The sequence below is a fragment of the Protopterus annectens genome, chromosome 1.part1 (genome assembly GCF_019279795.1).
Source record: "Protopterus annectens isolate FY-2018-M chromosome 1.part1, PAN1.0, whole genome shotgun sequence".
Lineage (NCBI taxonomy): Eukaryota > Metazoa > Chordata > Ceratodontiformes > Protopteridae > Protopterus > Protopterus annectens.
Window position 1 is genome coordinate 827,788,249 of NC_056726.1, and position 18,840 is coordinate 827,807,088.

The window sequence follows — 18,840 nt, forward strand, 5'->3', positions numbered from 1 at the left end:
ATTAGCAGAATATGGTTCCTGGAAATCTCTAGACCACAAAAAAAAAAAAACTAAAAAATAAATAAATGACTTGAGTTCTATTTTATTTTGTTTTTTTTACATAACCCAGAAGTCATGTGAGATGAAAATGGTTCAACAGATGAGAGTTGTAATTGCATTGTTTCCTTCATCACTGGTTTGTGTTATGAACTACTTAAATTTATGCTATTTGCTTCATATTCAGTTGTTAATAACCTCAAGTTACATTATGATCTAATAATATTAGTATTTCGTTCATTAACTTGACATAGAATTTCCTTCACATGATATAATTCATTCACATATAAAATAGAAGGAATTTATGTTCTCCTGCTTTTGACAGTTCATATCTTGTCCTTTGCAACTAGTGGTTACTTGGTTGGTTACGCTGCTATTTTACAGTTACATTCGGACTGTAGGAGCAGGATATATGCATTGTGGTGTACTGGTTCTTACTTTTTATTGTTTTTTTCAGTCTGAGTGATTCTTTCCTTTTTTATGGTTTGTGAATCTTGGCTATTTTGTTTTTTAGCTCTGATGTATTGCTGAAAGGTTAGCATTGTTGGACGAGTTATTTGAATGGGCTTTTGTGTGTATACGCTGCGGGTTTGTTAAATTTGTTTGATGGACGCTATCTTTTTGGTGTCCAGTTGTTTTTGGGGAGATTTTTTGTTGGTAATGGACTTTCCTGTGGGATTCTTTGTGGGTTTAATTGTTTGTTGTTTTTTTTTTTTTTTGCTTCGTTTTGCTATCTTGTGTATTAGTACTTGGATTTGATTCATGCGGTGACATTTGCGTATTGCTCTTGGTGTATTTGTGATGTCTCAAGCATTTCCTGGAGTTGTTGAATGTTGTTCTGCATGTCTCCCTCACCTTTTTTCCCGCTGCAGCTTCCAGCTAGCTGTTCAAGTTTATTGACTAAAGATCAGCTGTTAGTTGACTTTCCGACGCAGAATGACGTCATCAGCACTGACTGGTATTGGTATTCATTATCTATTTCTAGTATGTAGTACTGTAGTACTATATACCACTAATAAATGGTTTATTGGGTTTTTGTTACGTCATACTGTATTAATACATCTAAGATCATAACTAGGCAGTTCCTGACTGTAATTTGCTGCTAGTTTGAAAGACAATTTGAGTGATTGATGTCACTCAAATTAGGAGTTTTTAACTCCAGAAGAGTTTGGGGGCTTTTCTTAATTAATATATATTAATATATTTTTATTTGTATTTATATTTATGTATATTTAATTTTATTTATATTTGTTATATATTTTTGAAAATATCATTATTGATGTTCACTACAACTCACATAAATGACCACTATTTAAACTTATCTTTGTTTTTTACTACCTTATTATATGATTTATATAATTATTGTTGGGTTCCCTATATCTATCTCTTATATATTAGCAGTCAAACAACTAATGACACTTAGAGTTAGAATGTATTATTATGCAAACAATTTAAATCATGACTTCCTTACATTGCATTTCACTTAATGTGAATGGTTTAAACAATCCAAACAAGAGGAGATCTTTAATTAAATATCTTAAACTTCAAAATTCTCAACTGATATTCTTACAAGAAACCCCTTTTAATTTCGGATGACATTACCAAATTAGACTCTAAATCATTCTCTCTGCTAGTTAGTTCTGAACAAGTTAAAAAAAGAGGTGTTGCAATACTGTGGAATAACAGACTCCCTGTTCCTAGAATAATAGATACATACCAGGATAATAAAGGTATGGTAGCATCCATCACAATAGAATTTAATAGTAAAATATTTACATTATTTAACATATATTTGATTCCTGGCTTTGGACTTAAAACAGCACAGCAACATATAGAACACATTACTCAATTTTCAAAAGGCAACACAATTCTAGCTGGTGATTTTAATTGCATTTTTGATAGTAAAGACTCTACCTTCACTGGAAATAGGAGGATTTCATCCACTGCCAGGTTATTAAAAGAATTTACTGATTCCTTTTGTTTGAGAGATATAAATAACTATGCAGATACTAAATCATTATTCTATACTTTTTTACATGGGCATAACTCATTTTCAAGGATAGACAGAGTTTTTATTTCTAATAATTTAGTTGATTCTTTATCTAATGTTAAGGTGATTGCATGTCCCCTCTCTGATCATAATTCTATAACCTTTGACTTATCTATTTACTCATTATATAATGCTCAGATAAAGAGGATTCCAGCCTACACCTCTAATTTGAATTATTTTAAATCCTTCATATCTACAGAAGTTCAAAACTTTATCAAACTCAATACCACTAAAGACATTTCTGAAATTTTCACATGGGATGCAATGAAAGCCTACTTATATGGTAGGATGATTGATTGGTATAAAAAAAAGAATTACATGGGATAAAGAGTTAAAAGAGATTCAAACAAAACTTGATAATTTGAATTTACTCCTTTTAAAAAACAAGGAAGATAAAACTATTAAAAACATATAGATTCTTTAAATAAGAAGTATCTTGAGATTTTAGATCATAAGATAAAGATTAGTTTAGAGAAGTTTAAATTTATTACCTTTTCATCAAACCCTAGATCGACAAATATGCTTGTCAACAAAATTAAAAGAATGAATACATTTAATCACATTAAGGAACTTTATTCACCTCAAAAAAAAGAAAAAGGCTTCTGGTCTTCATAGCATATTAAATGAATTTAGAGAATTTTTTTCTAAAGTTAATCAGTCTACTGAGTTAATAAACCCCATAACTGATATAAAGTCATTCATTAATAAAAACACAAAAAAAGTTAACTGCTCAACAAGTTGAATAATTAAACAGACAAATAACCCTTAATAACATTCAAGTACAAATTAACAAATTAAAAAAAAACAAAGCCCCGGGTAATGATGGTATCATCCCTGAAATTTATAAAATTTTACCTACAAAAGCTCTCTCGATTTTACACTCAGTTTTCAGTATAGCCCAAACTAAAAATTTAATTCCACCATCGTGGAAATATACCTTTATCACTCCTATTCTAAAACAGGATAAAGATCCTACCAAATGCAATTCATACAGACCGATTTCTTTATTAATTACAGATTACAAAATGTTTATGTCTATTTATGCAAATAGACTCAAATATTTCCTTCCTAGTTTAGTAGACTCTGATCAAACTGGCTTTATTATTAACAGAACCTCATATGACAACATTAAGAGAATATTAACCTTAATAGAATCAGTTAAGAACTTTAAAAATAACCTAACTATAACTAGCTTAGACATAAATTGTGCTTTTGACACAATAAACTGGGACTATTTATTTATTCTACTGGGAGAACTTAACTTTTCCAAAAAATTTATAAATCTTATTACCCAACTTTACACTGGTTGTCAAGCATATTTCACAAATTATACCTATTGAAAAAGGAACCAAACAAGGCTGTCCATTATCTCCCCTTTTATTCACCTTAATTATGGAACCATGGGCTAATCTGATCAGGGATAATACTAACATTAAAGGTTATAATTTGGGTTTTAATGAAACATCAAAAATACAACTGTTTGTGGATGACATCTTGATTACTTTGGGGGGTAAAAATCCTACCTTGACAGAGTTATTTATTAATATGGACAAGTTTCAGAAAAATTCAGGTCTTAGATTTAATCATAATAAAACACAAATTTCTTAGTTGGTCAAAAAAAATTCAATATTCAAGATAATTTTAAGAAATATGTACCTCAAACTCAACAAATAACATATCTAGGTATAATTATTTCTAATAATTTAAAAGATACATTAAAAATAAATTTCAATAAAAGTATTCAAATAATAGAATCTCTAACAAGCTCATGGTTAAAAATAAGATTCTCAATAGAAGAAAAGTTGTCACTTATAAAGATGGTTTTACTTCCTAAAATCTTGTGTATAATACAGTCTATATCCATACCCCGTACCCATATAGTAATTAAAAAGTTTAATTCTCTCATTAATAAGTTCCTCTGGCATCCAATTAAACCTAGAACTGCATTATCTATCCAAATGTTCAACTGGGATAATGGTGGTATTGCTTTGCCTAATCTAGAATTTTATGCTATTTCATCCGTAATTAAAACTATTACTCTTCTTATAGATAGTAAATATTCAGCTAAATGGAAATATATTCTTTGTTTATCTCAAAATCCTAATAATACTATTTAAATTAATATGTTAAACTTAATAAATAATACTTTTATTTGGAGATTGAAATATTTTTTTTCATATCATTACATTCAATTATATAGATCTAACTACATAATTTTAATTTTGAAATCTTTCAAAAACTTTATTCTTAGACACAAATTATATGAATACTGGATATTTCTTATTTTCCCTATAGCCTATACTCACAATATCATCTTCACTAAAGATTATCATAAAATGTATTTATTTAAACAAAAACACTTACTAGTTTGGTATCAAATGATGAATAATAATGAGTTAAAATCACTTAACATTCTTATTGAAGAGAATAATTTTGATTCATCCTCTTGGCTCAACTTACAAGAAGCTAGGAAATATATCAAAGATAAGCTTGATCTTATTCCTTCTACAACTAAAACAATACTCCCCAGGCTAATAGAGTATGTAATGGTTCTCATTCAACAGAATGACTCTAATAAAATTAGTCTCTCTCACATATACAAATCAATAAAATCAGACTTAGATATTCATTCAGAAAATTATTGGAAATCTTTTATTACCATTAATAATTCTTATCCTTCAGATATTAATAAATTATGTATACTCCAATCAGCTTGTAAAACTACATCCTCACATAAATAGAGAAGCTTTACTTGGAGATTTTTGAACAGATCATTTCTTACTCTGTTTAAAGTCAACAAGATATCTAAAGAAAATGTTTTATGCTGGAGATGTAAGAAAGTTATTAATGTGGATTGGGCACACATATTTTATGATTGTCATCTTTTAAAGAAATTTTGAGATGACATCAATAACTTCCTACAAGCTATCTTTACAGATACTTTTTCAATCAATAAATCACTTTTTTTGTTTAACACTCCAGTCCCAAATTGTGTAAATTCAAAAAAATATTCAATTCTGTGGTCTGTTCTATCCATTGCCAGGAAAGAAATCACTAAAAATTGGAAATCCTCTCAAATCCCTTCTTTTCAAAACTTTAAAGATCTTCTCATGGAAGTCTCTAAATTTGAAATGATGACAGTTAGAGCTAAATCATCAGGGAACACAACAACTTACAATTATTGGAAAAGTATAAATGATCTACTGGTAAACCAGTAAAATGAATCTAGTTTCATTTTATTTTTTTTTAATTTAAATAGCAAACTTCATCCATAGGTAGTGAACACTTTTGTAAATAGTTATGTTTATTCTTGTTTTTGTATCCGTATTTTCTATTTTTATCTATTGTATCAAAAAATCTTATCAATTATTTTATAACAGTTGTATGTTTTAGTTTTGATCTTAATAAAAATTTTTATCAATAAAAAAAAGGTAACACCAGATGTGCTGGAAATAAAACTATATTGTTTTCTCATTGACATCTATAGTTGACCACCTTTCTGATCACTTTTTGAATCTGTGTGCTCATTTTCTTCAGTAAAGTATGAACACTACTGATCCTTTTGTAAGTAAATAATGAAGAAAGATCACCTATAGGGTTGATCAGGTGCCTGGACATATAGGTTCATAGGTTCATAGGATGTTACTAGGCTATTGACCTGAGGGTTGTTTTAAGCCTATCCTTGGTTGCAGAACCTTAATATATGCTTTACAAGAGAATAAAATGGGGGGTGTTTGCAAACGGACACGGGATGGGAGCTTTCTCAGTGCAATCTACAGTTAATACAGTCTCAAAAAGACAAACTAAGAATGCCACAAAAATGAAGACTGCTTAACTGCTTCAGATCCCCAAATTTATTGAGTCACAACACAGTCAAGGTTTAGTGCTTTTGTTCCTGATGGTGGAACTTTCTCAGAACAATAAAAATTACAAATCAACAAATTAAATAATCAAAAGCGACCTATGACAACCAAAGTAAAAATCACATGATGAACAACAAAATATCACATGATTAACAAAAAATACTACTACTAAAACTAAATAACATAGTTCCTCAATTTTAAAACAGGTGCAATGGAGCACCCATCATTTAAGCCAGGTGGAGACAAGGCATCCAAACGAATTTGCCATTTTAGTTCCTGTTGACTAAGATGTTCATTAGTAACTTTTCCCTGAACATCCTTTTTGACCTGTTGGATGGCTATAAAACCAAAAATATGTGTAGGGTTAGCCATAACATGCCTATACAAAGCATTGATGTTTTTTTTATTTTTATATCCAAGTTGTGTTGGCATATGTCGTCCCTAAGCCTACGAGACATTTTCCATATATAATAAGATGCACAGTTTTGACACTGGGCTAGATAAATCACTTGGGAAGTAGTACAATAAAAATGCCCACTGACTTTGTATACACTACCCCTTGTCTTAAAACTATCTGCCTCAATGATAAACTTACACTGGGAACAGTGGCCACATTTATAAGTACCCCTCCTGCTGGAGCACCTTACAGGAAATTTATTTTCTGTTGGCTGTTTTAAGGACCTATCTTTCTTATATATGATAGTAGGTCTAGGTCCAAATTTTTCCAGCATAAATGGGTCAGATATAAGTAATGGCCAGTTCTTATTTAACATAGTAGCTATTGCTGGACTATCCATTTTGTAAGTAGTAATAAAGGAATGTTTCTTCATTTGGTTAGCTTTAGTATTACACTCAAGTAAAATAGGATTATACATATAAAATAGGATTATATACACCCAAATTCCTTTTTGCTATTACCTCTGATTTTATTTCTTGCAAAAAGCCTAATGGATAACCTCTGTTTAAAAGCATTGCCATTAGTTTGTCAGATTCAGAATAAAAGGTATCAGTATCTGAACTCATTCAAGGAACCCTAACCAGTTGGCCCTTCACCACAGACTTTTTTGGTGTTGTTGTTGGTGCCAACTTGAGTAATGCAAATAATTGTTTGAAAAAGTGGGCTTGTGATAAATGGCAGAAACATAACAAGTCCCTGGGGTGTTTTCACTAACCAACATATCCAAAGAAGAAATCTGATTTATGTCATAATTATGAGTAAATTTCAAAAAAATCTACTGTGTTATTAATGTATGTCAGAAATTCATGAAGCTTTTCCTCAGTTTGGGCCCACAGAATGAAAATGTCAAAATTGTGTCTATAAAGTCCAGCAGCTCACATAAGGGCCATTCATAATAAACCTATCTTCCCATTCAGAGATGACTAGGTTGGCAAACATGGGTGCACAAGCTGCAACCATGGCCACACCAGTTACTTGCTTAAAAAAATTGTCCTTCAAAATGTAAAAAATTGTACTTCAAAACCGTTTCCATAAGTGTAACTAATGTGTACACCCTGTTAGTACGGAATGCAGCTGACTTTAACAATCGGTTTTCAAACCAGTTGAGGCCCATTTCATGAGGGATAACCATAAACAGGTTAGACACGTCTGTTGTCACAGTAATCTACAGTTATCATATGCTGTGATGCTGCCCAGAGCACAGACCAGTTGCTGTTTGAGCCGTGATAGTTCATTTAATGATGATAATAATAATAATAATAATATACTTGTTATATTTATTAGTTATTTACCTTTCCCACTGTGATAATAACCCCAGTATACCTTACTGTGGTACCTGTGTGCTTTGTCTTAGTGTGAGTCCTTATTTTTTATCTATCAATGGGATAAAGTTTGAAATGTGTAGTCATTTCACTTGCATTTCTGAACAGCTGATCTATACATTAAAATGTCCATGTGATTTATTTTACATTGGTGAGAATAAAATATGTTTCTGATGTTTTTATGACAGACTCAAATAACATCTTAGGGATATTAGAACTGGTCACCCTTGGGTGAATATTTTTATTAAGATATAAAAATCTTAGTTTGCTACTGTGCTATTACAAATAAAAGTCAAACCTGTGGAGAGCCATTTGGTTAAAATAAATTGCTGTATCAGGATAGTTGATGTATTTAAAAGTATAGGACTTTAACTCCTAATGGACTAAATATGGAAATCAGATATAGGTGTCATCTGTTTAATGAATGTATTATTTAATTTATTTACTTGATTGTGTTTTACTTTGGTGCATTAACAATGTTGATTGTACATGTGTGTGTGTGTGTGTGTGTGTGTGTGTGTGTGTGTGTGTGTACATATATATATATATATATATATATATATATATATATATATATATATGTGTGTGTGTATATAGGGTTCCTATCAGAATGACGAAATCTCAGAATCTCGAACGCTCGGATGAGCGAAAATGCAGGTAATTGAAATTGATATTGTGAGATTGCGGTACAGTGAAGATCGGCAAATTTGCCCTTTCCTCACTGTGGTGCGATCTCGGAGTTGGAATATATTTTTAAAGGTGTGGGGGCACAGCCTCCCACAATAGCTATATATATATATATATATATATATATATATATATATATATATATATATATATATATATTATGATATCAGTTCTTTTGAAGGCTTTTATGCTGAAATGCTAGAAATTTTTAAATAAAGTGATTGGCTGCATATGCTATTCTTTTCTATATTCTTCATGTTGTTGAATACGTAAATATATCTTGTTACATCTGCAAATGTAAGTGTCCATATCTATAGACATTTCCGAATCTCTGAGCCCATGTGGTGCCTGCATGTTAGGTTAATAGGCAGAGATGTGGCTAAACACCACAAGGTCTTTATTAAGAGTGAACTATATAAAAGCATGTGTTTTACAAGGCATGCAGCTCCCTGAAACTAGCTCACTGGCATTTAAAGATATGTGGTCTAAATGCTACAGTCTGGATCCTCCTGTTAGAGCAGTTTGATGACCCTAACAGTGGTGTAACGCTTCAGACATCATAACATTTGAGAATCACAGGGGAATGCACATTTCTCTACCAGATTAAGTTAATAATCCCAGAAATGGTCTTAAATATTTAGAAAATATTAAGATATTGCATTAATGGTTATCTTAAACATTAGATGTTTTTAGGGAAAACTAGGATATCAAGAGATTCTTCTGCGATCTGACTTGGCAAGAAGAAACTGCATACTATTTATTTATTTTGGTGTCAGTAATCGGGTAAGTCCCACTGAGCAAAGCCCATTCACAGATGAGACTAGTGGAGCCAATTCCACAGTATTACAGAAAGCAACAGTATCATTTATATGTAACAGTACAGAAGAAAGAGTTATCCATATGTGAGATGCAGTGCTAGTAGCAATGTGATTGTCTTTTTACTAAAAAATAACGAGCTATCCAGATGTGAGATACAATGATAGCAGGAAAAAAAACTATGAACATAACACCGGGAATCAGAAGCAATAGGCCAAAAAGATCAGTGCTTAATAGAAGCAGTTATTTGGTGCAGTGGTTAGCATTGCCGCCTCACAGCAAGAGGTTCTCCGGTTCGATCTTCGGCTGGGGTGCCTTCTGTGCGGAGTCTGCATGTCCTCCCTGTGGTCACGTGGGTTTCCTCCGGGAGCTCCGGTTTCCTCCCACATCCCAAAGACATGCCGCAGGTGGATTGGACACTCTAAATTGGCCCTAGGTGTGAGTGTGTGCGTGTGTGTGCCTTCTGTGGAAGGTTGGGCACCAGGCTAGCAACTTGACACCGTAAAACTCCACTGCCAATCATGAGTGGACAACGTGATCCCCTGCGGCGACCCCTAACCAGGAAAAGCTGAAAGAAGAAGAAGAATTTGCTCATACTACAAGATAAGTTAACACCACCATGTTATCTGGTGCATATGTAGGACTAATCAGCTTTACATATTCCTGCAGTCAGCTTAATACAGCTAGCCTGACCACTTAGCTATGACATAAGTGGAAGCTGGAGAGATGCATATACATCTGTAGTAGTACAGTTGCACAAATTATAGACATAACTGAAAATCTTAACTACACATTTACGTTAAAGGCATGACACAGTCTTGCAATATAATAACTATCTATTGAAATAAATTAAAAATAACTCACATTATTAAAAAATCCAGATACCCACATATAACATTATTCTAAAAAAGCTTAAGCTCAACCAAATGTAACACCTCTGCAGAAGTCTTCCTTGAACCCAAATATCTGAGCCTAAAACTGCTGCATCAGACTGGACCAGAACTTAGGCATATACAATACAGATTCTTAATCCTGTACTACTAGTCAGCTGTAGCACAGCTATAACAGCACGCCAATCAGTAAATGCTAGTACCACAAAAAAATCTCCACGTCTACCATATGGCTTCAACACCTGCAGATGAAATGCACTTGTCCTTGTTTCACTCATATTTTCTGTCATCCTCCTTCACATATCACCAGCCCACAGGACCTCACCCCACCCACCAATGGACCAGATGGACACACAGAAACACACACACGCACACACACACACACACACACACACACACACACACACACACACACACACACACACACACACACACACACACACACACACCATACCGCTCAACTGTACAGGTCTTCACAGAATGTCCAGATTTTTGCCTCATATTTTTGGTGTGTTCCCCCGAAAAGCTGTTCTTTTCTGACAAATAGCTGAGGATTGAAGTAATTAAATAATGACAAACATACGACTCCACATCCTTCTGAAAATTCATGCTAATGCAAAACCTATTATTCTAGCAACTTTCTAAATTTGTAAGGGCAATATTTAAAATCTTTCCCTATTTGTCCCCCTATCATTTCAGGCTTTGTCCAGCTTTTTTGCTCTAAGAGGTTGAGAGGTATAACACACACACACACACACACACACACACACACACACACACACACACACACAGACACATGCACACACACACACAGTCACACACACACACACACACACACACACACACACACACACACACACACACACACACACACACACACACACACACACACACACACGCACACACGCACACATGCACACATGCACACACGCACACATGCACACACAGTTTCAGTGCAGATACTACCATCAGTCCTCATCCTAGCCACCCATTTCACTTATTTCACTTCTACCACTCTCAGTTTACACCAGAAAATCTGTAAACATCAAAAAATAATTCACATTCAACAATTCTGTTTCATTTCCAAGTAACAACAAACAGAATCTCAAGTCATGCAAATGGATGTGAACAATAGAACATATCTTTATCCCAGTAGCATTTGAGCCTTTTGCTTCAAATATACAAAAGCAAACACTGATCTAGGCCCTTTTCTTCCACACTACCAGTTAACTCATTTTGTATCACAATGGCCCCTGTAACAGTAATGTTAAAATTGCCCACATAAACTGTCAAAACCTATGCAACAAAACAATTATTATGCTGGCAATGATGCAATATTATAAGGAAGGCTTTCCTGTACTCGCTGAAACATTGTTAAAACCAAAGCAAATTTATAATGAAATGACTTCTCCTTGCTACAGCTTCTGTAGTAGTGGTAGACATTATAAGGGCACAGAAAGTGCTACAATGTTGCATACAGCTACCCCATCTTGTTTAAAAAAAATAAATCCCAGCAATGACAAGTGGGCAGACCTTACTCTTTTTGGCAACTATTCATTCCAAAAAACATGTAAACATAGTGTGTGTGTGTGTGTGTGTGTGTGTGTGTGTGTGTGTGTGTGTGTGTGTGTATAATGTAGCTAAATACTCTCTTGTCCTAGAGAAAGATTCTTTACAGGGGATCTCAGCAAATATTCAATATAAAAGCACAATTCCAGTCGACTTAACACTGACTTGTCTAAAATCTCTTCAGTTATTAACTAATTGCCATCCTAAAAACCTTAACTTGAAAATAAAAATTCAGCTATTGACTAGATTTTAACATTCTTGCTACTAATCATCTCATCAAGCAACACTGTGTCAGACATTCTGAATGATCACATGACAACCTTTGCAGTGTGTTTCATCACCTTTGTGTTATCCAAAGTGGAAAATACTAAAGCTTTTCCATGGAGCACTATAGACATCTTCTAACTTTGACACAGATGGCCTCTTTTACTACTATACCATCCTTACACAGTGCATATAAAATTTGCCAGAACCAGTTTGGACAATTTAAACAGACTACTTACCACTGCCATACCTAAATTGGGGCATCCATCAAACACTGGTTAGTAGAGATTGATTATGAAAATTTACTATACATAAAAAAAACTCCTTAAACATTCCAAACTATAGGACCACAAACATTCAGTGCAAGATGTTATTCAACACTGTCAAAAGTACTTCAAACAATTCCAGAACTCTTATAAAATTAACCCAAAGGCATTCTGTGTAGCACTTGTAACATCCAACTAAACCCAAGCGCAGAAACTCAAACAGACCCCCTACCATGAACAACTCTTAAAACTATATCTGACGAATTTACTATTTCTGGTCTACAGTTGCTGGCCTTCAGAACTTTCCCTGTTCCCACTCATTTCCAAGTCCGTGCGTGAACTGCAATTGATTAAGTTGAACTTACCATAACAGTAGATGTTAGAATGATCACTGCTGCAGCAGCCTTAGCTGTGTGGGTTATATACTGTGAGTGTTATATCCTGCCCAGGATATAACCCATATAGATAGGGATACTATAGCAGTGATCAATATGAAGAACATGTATTAATTCAAACTTAAGCGTCTCAAGTTAGAAAGTAAAACGTCTTTACTAAATATGAAAGCTTATTGCTCACAGAAGTTCACTAATTCATTCCCAAATTTAACCCTGTTGCACACACCGTGGGACAAACAGGTCTAGTTGGGAGAGCAGCAGGTTTAATTGCTGATGGTTATCTTTGATGCTAGAACTAGGAGAGTTATACAGTAAAAGGTCACTACTATGCAAAAATGGGCACACTGATTGGACAGCTCCACCAGCATGCCCATTGTAAATTGAGCATAAACCAATAGAAAAACATCCAGCTGCTGAAGTATTATTGATCAGTCGGATGTTTCTGTTGGCATATACTGGAGAACACACTGAAATATGAGAAAAATCAGGTATGTTCTGCAAAACTAAAATAGAAAACACACCTGATTTTCTTCATATTTTTGCCCTGTTCCCTGTAAATGTAAACTAAATAAATAGCAGTTGAGATTCTGTTTTCTGCATCTCCCCATTACTTCTTCTGCATTGATTTACTGTGCAAGTGAGGAAACATAAGTCCCATACGCATACAGTACATCAGAATAGCAAAGAGAATGTGCAAGAAGACAGAGGTTCCCTTATACAATCACATTATTTAAGAAAGGTAGATAATTTCTTCTTGTTATTGTCTAAAAGCAATAATCCATGCATGTTTGTGGGTATATCAGGATTTACTCATGGTTTGCTTTGTTTAATCACTCGGGCTTTTCCCTCGTGATCAAACTACACCAGCTGTGGGTAAGTCCTGATATACCCATGCATAGTCATGGATTTATGCTTTATGGTACCATAATGTAGGCATTAACTGGTTCCATAAAAGTGAGTCAGCCTGCAGTATATAATGCATTTCTGCAGCTACTTAGTGTTCAAATAATGAAGTGTGCCTGATTTCCTCATATAAAATTTATCAGTAAAGCACATTAAATTGTAAAAGTGACAATTAAGTATCTGCCTGCAAGATGACTCATTTGGGAATAATTTATGAACAATACAGAGATACATCAAACTTTTCTGAGTTTAAGAAAATAAACATGAATTGCAGCAAATGCTTCAAATTCCCTGTGCCTTAGACAGAAACCGGAAGCAAACTGCTGTAGACCCAATCAGTTTTGTAAAGAAATAAAATGCTTGGACATTAAATAACTCTCCTGCTACTAAAATTTAACCAATAACATTGAATCACTTCCCCTTTGCTAATGATTATGCTCACTTTCTGCAGTCCACAATAACCGACATAACTAAAGCTTTTCCAACAATTAACTCCCCCACCAACGTAGAACCCAAATCTTCATTCCCTAATCTATTCTCTCTAGCCTGTTATGCAGCAAACTTTTCACTTCTGTGAACTTCAGTAAAACAAATCAAGTCCATACTTTTCAAACTTAACAATTCCGGATTTAAATCCACAATATCCATCCCACCTTCCTAAAGCTTGCAGCTAAAAAAAGTTGCTAAATCCCTTACTCATATCTTTCATCTCTCTCACCTCAGGCACTATCGCACCAGCATTCAAACACAGTTATAATCCCTTTGCATAAAGTCACTTCTCATAATAGGACGAAGGATTACAGATCTATTTCTACCCTGTGCCCTATTACCAAAATATTTGAAAACCTTTTATACAATCAACTAGTTAAGCACATTAACAGCTATGGCTGGTTATATGATGGTGAGCATGGCTCTCACAATGCACTCAGTACCTTTAATGCCCTGGCAATAGCAAATGATACCACTTATTGCAACCTGAATGAAGGAATTACTACAAGTGTCTTTGTTGACATGACAAGGGCTTTTGGAATGGTCATCCATACCCTCCTTTTCAAAAGACTAAACTTTGCAGATAACACTATTTGATGGTTTTGCAGCTTTCTAAAAGACAGACCCTTCCAAGTTCACAGCAAAGTCTCATCCTCTACTGCCAGCAAACATAATAAAGGTTTACCACAAGGGTATGTGCTAGGACCTCTGCTTTTCTGTCTGTTATTGATCTCTCCCTGGAATTATCAAATCTTAATAAAGATATGCTGCTCCCGCAATACAGTTGCAGCTACTCTGACCTGCAAACGAAATTACAGGACAGTTCCACTCGGTTAGGGACCTGGTCCATTACTAAACTACTAATTCACCCTAAGAAAATTAATGCCATGGTCATTGCCTCAGCCAAGCAACTGCTTACTATTCTTCCTATTGTCTTAACAGATCATAATGAGAGCATAATACCTAATCGTACTGTACAGAGGTACCTAGGCCTAATACTCAACCCTACACTTTCCTCTATCATACACACAGATTTTGTAACCATTAAAGTCCTTGATAAATTAAAGGTATGTTACAAGGTAAGTCACCTCCTTTTACCTGCTGCTCGCAGGGCTATTGCTAAAAATATTTTAATACCCAAACTTCAATATGGTCTTCCTTTTTTCAGTATTCTGTTAGCAGACCTTCAGATACATCATTGCAATTTGCTAAAAAATTTTAGATGGCTTTCAGTTCCTCATTGAGTCACTTTTTTCCAAATACTCAAATTTACAAAGTACTAAAATGTGGTCATTGCCTCCCTTTAAGAGTGAAACTACCTTTACAAGGCAATCCTTATACAGTCAGACGTATACACGATAATCGTTTCTTTCTAGCACAACCTCCGTTTAAAACTGCTAGAGGTGGGCCAACCTTCTCTAGACTGGACGTGCTGCGTGGAACCACCTGCCTCAGGCATCAAAAATCTAGAATCCATTAAAAGCTTCAAAGATGCATTTAAACAGCATCTCTTTACTGAATTTACCTGCAATTGCTACCATGACAATGGTTAGGTAATTTACCATCCAATACATACCTCACAACTGTACAGATTTTCACAGAATGTACAGATTTTTGCCTCATATTTTTGGTACATTTTTTAAAAACTTGTGGTTTTATAGCAAATCACTGGCAAATTACTGATGACAGACAAGTTTCAGACGTCTTATCCTTCAGAAAATGCATGCTAATGCAAAAACTATTATTCTATCTACTTTCTAAGCTTGTAACAGCAGTATTTTAAAATTGTCTCTATTTTTGGGCCTTTGTCCCCCACATTTTTATGGCTTTGTCCAGATTTCTTGCTCTAAGAGTTTTAGAGGTATGATCCCATATCCTGAATACTAGAATACATTTAATAAGCTTTGCTTAACCTCTTAATGTGGCATCTTATATGCAAATATTCACATGAATATAGGAGTTTATATATTATATGTATGACTGCAGTGTATTTTATGCATATGTTAGCTTGCAGTTTACACATATTTATTTTTTTTCCAATGTTACCCAACCTGCAGTCCATCTTACTATGCTGTGTTTTCTGCTTTTTTAACTTGAGTAATGGCTAAAAAGGGTCGATAGGCCAGTCTACTTACTCAATGAACAAATGGTAAATATATAATTAAACTTAGAAATAAAAAAATCAATTCTGCAGTGGAAAAGGCACAAAAAGGAACTTAGAAGACTCTTGACAAAATAAATAAATAAAAATTAACCTTTATTCACCAGAGTAAGTAACCAATGACTTCATACAAGCTTATGGGTACTGTACATGTGGGTTACTTTGGATCTTGGTTCAGACAGTGAAAGCTAAGGATAAAAGATAGCAGTAAATTGCTAAAATGTTCATGGGGCATTTTGAACCTAAACCTTTAATCATAAAGACATTTAATTTTAATTACTGGAAGCCATGTAGCTGAGTTGAAGCACTATGCAATGAATTGGGAAATCAGTGCAAAAATGGATGACACAGTAAATAATAAATTATTTGTGTTTGCAGTAAAGCTTGTCAAACAAAGTTGTCTGACTAAAAATTAACATTTCCAAGGAACCAAATGAAACAGCACGAAGTTTGGAAATAGCAGACAGAAATATATGACATTTGAGGAAGTGTGAGCTCTTGTTGGCACAATACATTAAATTGAAATTATGTCAAATAATCCAAAAGATAAAATTTGTTTTATTATCATTGCAGGAGGCTGTAAATTTAAAGACCTGAAATACAATGATAGTAAGTTGGAACATATTACATGAGCATGTCTTAGTGAAATGCAATTCCAATAAAAAATAAATATTTTTTTTTTTTTTTTTTTTGTGAAAACAATACAAAATATGTTTCTAAAGAGGAAACAGCATTACTAGTGTTTTCACTGTTAAACAGTAAAGGTAATTAATCATTTATGTCTATGTTTATTGCGAATTATATATAAATTAACTGGAGCTAGATACTGAGCAGTATTGATTATATCAGAGAAAATATTTTGGTCAGTGCTTTGGGGCTGCGATACTTATTACATCTGTCAACATATTTCATCAGTGCTTTTAAGCAAATCATTGCAAGTCATAACAGTTAGAATGATTATGCCAAGAATATGTCAGCACTGTGTCAGATTATGGCTACATTGTGCTATAAAAAGCAAAATGAACAGCTATCATTAATTATAGCGGAAGAAGATTGTCCTTCTCTGTGTAGTAGCAACTGGTTACAGAAGCTTATGTTACAATGGAAACGGTATTCATTTTTACTTTTTGCAGTCGTTTAGATGTGGTATTATTATTAAAATATAGTTTTAAATGCATTTTAATATCTGTGCTTAATGTAAATGACAAAGAACTGATCCACATGGACCTATTTCAGACTCCAACCCCAAGCACTGCCTGGTTAAATCACTTACTCAGTCGCACAATAGGCAAATGGAGGCTGAGCAAATCAAGTCTTGGACCACAAAAAGCAGTGCATTTACAGATCATATCCCTCAATTCTCTGTGCTAATCGTCAGATGTATCTGTTTCTTGTACATATTATTTTTCTCCTGTTTTAATTAAAAATGTGTAATAAAAAGCTTTCTGACAAAAATGGAAACAGATAAAGTTTATAAGTCAGGAAATGTGTTGAATTGGTAAAATCACTTGACTGAACAGGGTAACCAAAGCTGACATTTCTTTATTGTTTGAGCTTGTCTCTTCCTTAACTTCTGGGTCTATCAGATCTGCAATTACATGGGACTTATATTATTTCTCGGACATAATCTCTCTCTAGGGTATTGAATTTGCACTCAGCTAAGTTCAGCTGCTGACTTTCTGGAAGGTAACATAGAAGTTCACATTTAACATGTTATGTTATTAGTAAGAAGGCCATCATTTTGGTCATATATGTCTCCCTCAGTACCATAAATTCCTGGTAGCATGGCTGCCTCACTGCAGCTACTGATCATCTATGTTGTGGAGCTGCAGAAGCTTGATGTGTTGTGTATTGTAGTCATAAGCAGTGAAATAATGTATGTAGGAGCCTGTGAATATCAGCAGACTGTACTGTGTTAGAAATTTGGGTCAGTATCAATGGCCACAAAGTATTTACCCTTATTTTCTCCACTGAGTTTTGTCACTGGGTCCACTGCTAGCCCCTCTTCTGCAGGGCTGTGTACAGCCAGCATTATATTTATCTAGTACAGGAAAGCTGTACTAGTGTTTATGTGGTACAGTCACCACTTACATGTCTCAGTGAGCAACTTTATTCACTTTCAAGAGTGTGAACAACTCTAGCATATCTTCAGCTTACTCACCCTATCCAAATATTTTTCCTGAGTTCTGTAAGAGTTCACCTTTGTTATTCATGGTGAAACAGGAAGCTGCAAAAGAGAACAGTTAGACAAACACATACGATTGTCATTTTAGTAAAGTACAATGGCTACTCCTTTTGATTTTGTGCAGACTTAGGCTTATGTATATGAGTTTAGCTATGCATGCTGTGGTTAAGAGGCTGCACGTCCTTCATAACATGTAGTTTCTTAATATGTTGCCCATCACTAGTCGCTGTATTACCTACAGGAGTGGGCCTGAGTGCAGTAATGCTGCAAGGTCAGTATAACTCTCCGTTGAGAAAGGTTAGTATAACTTTCCGTTGAGAAATGTCAGTATAACTCTCTGTTGAGAAGAGCTTCCTTATTACCGCTCAGGCCTCCAGTGTTCCGTGATACTGTCTGCAACCCTGACTTTTTTTCAGAAACCTAGGCTAGTGACACAAATTGAAATGGAATGTGCAGAGTCTTTTAGTCATCATCATCATTAGCAAGG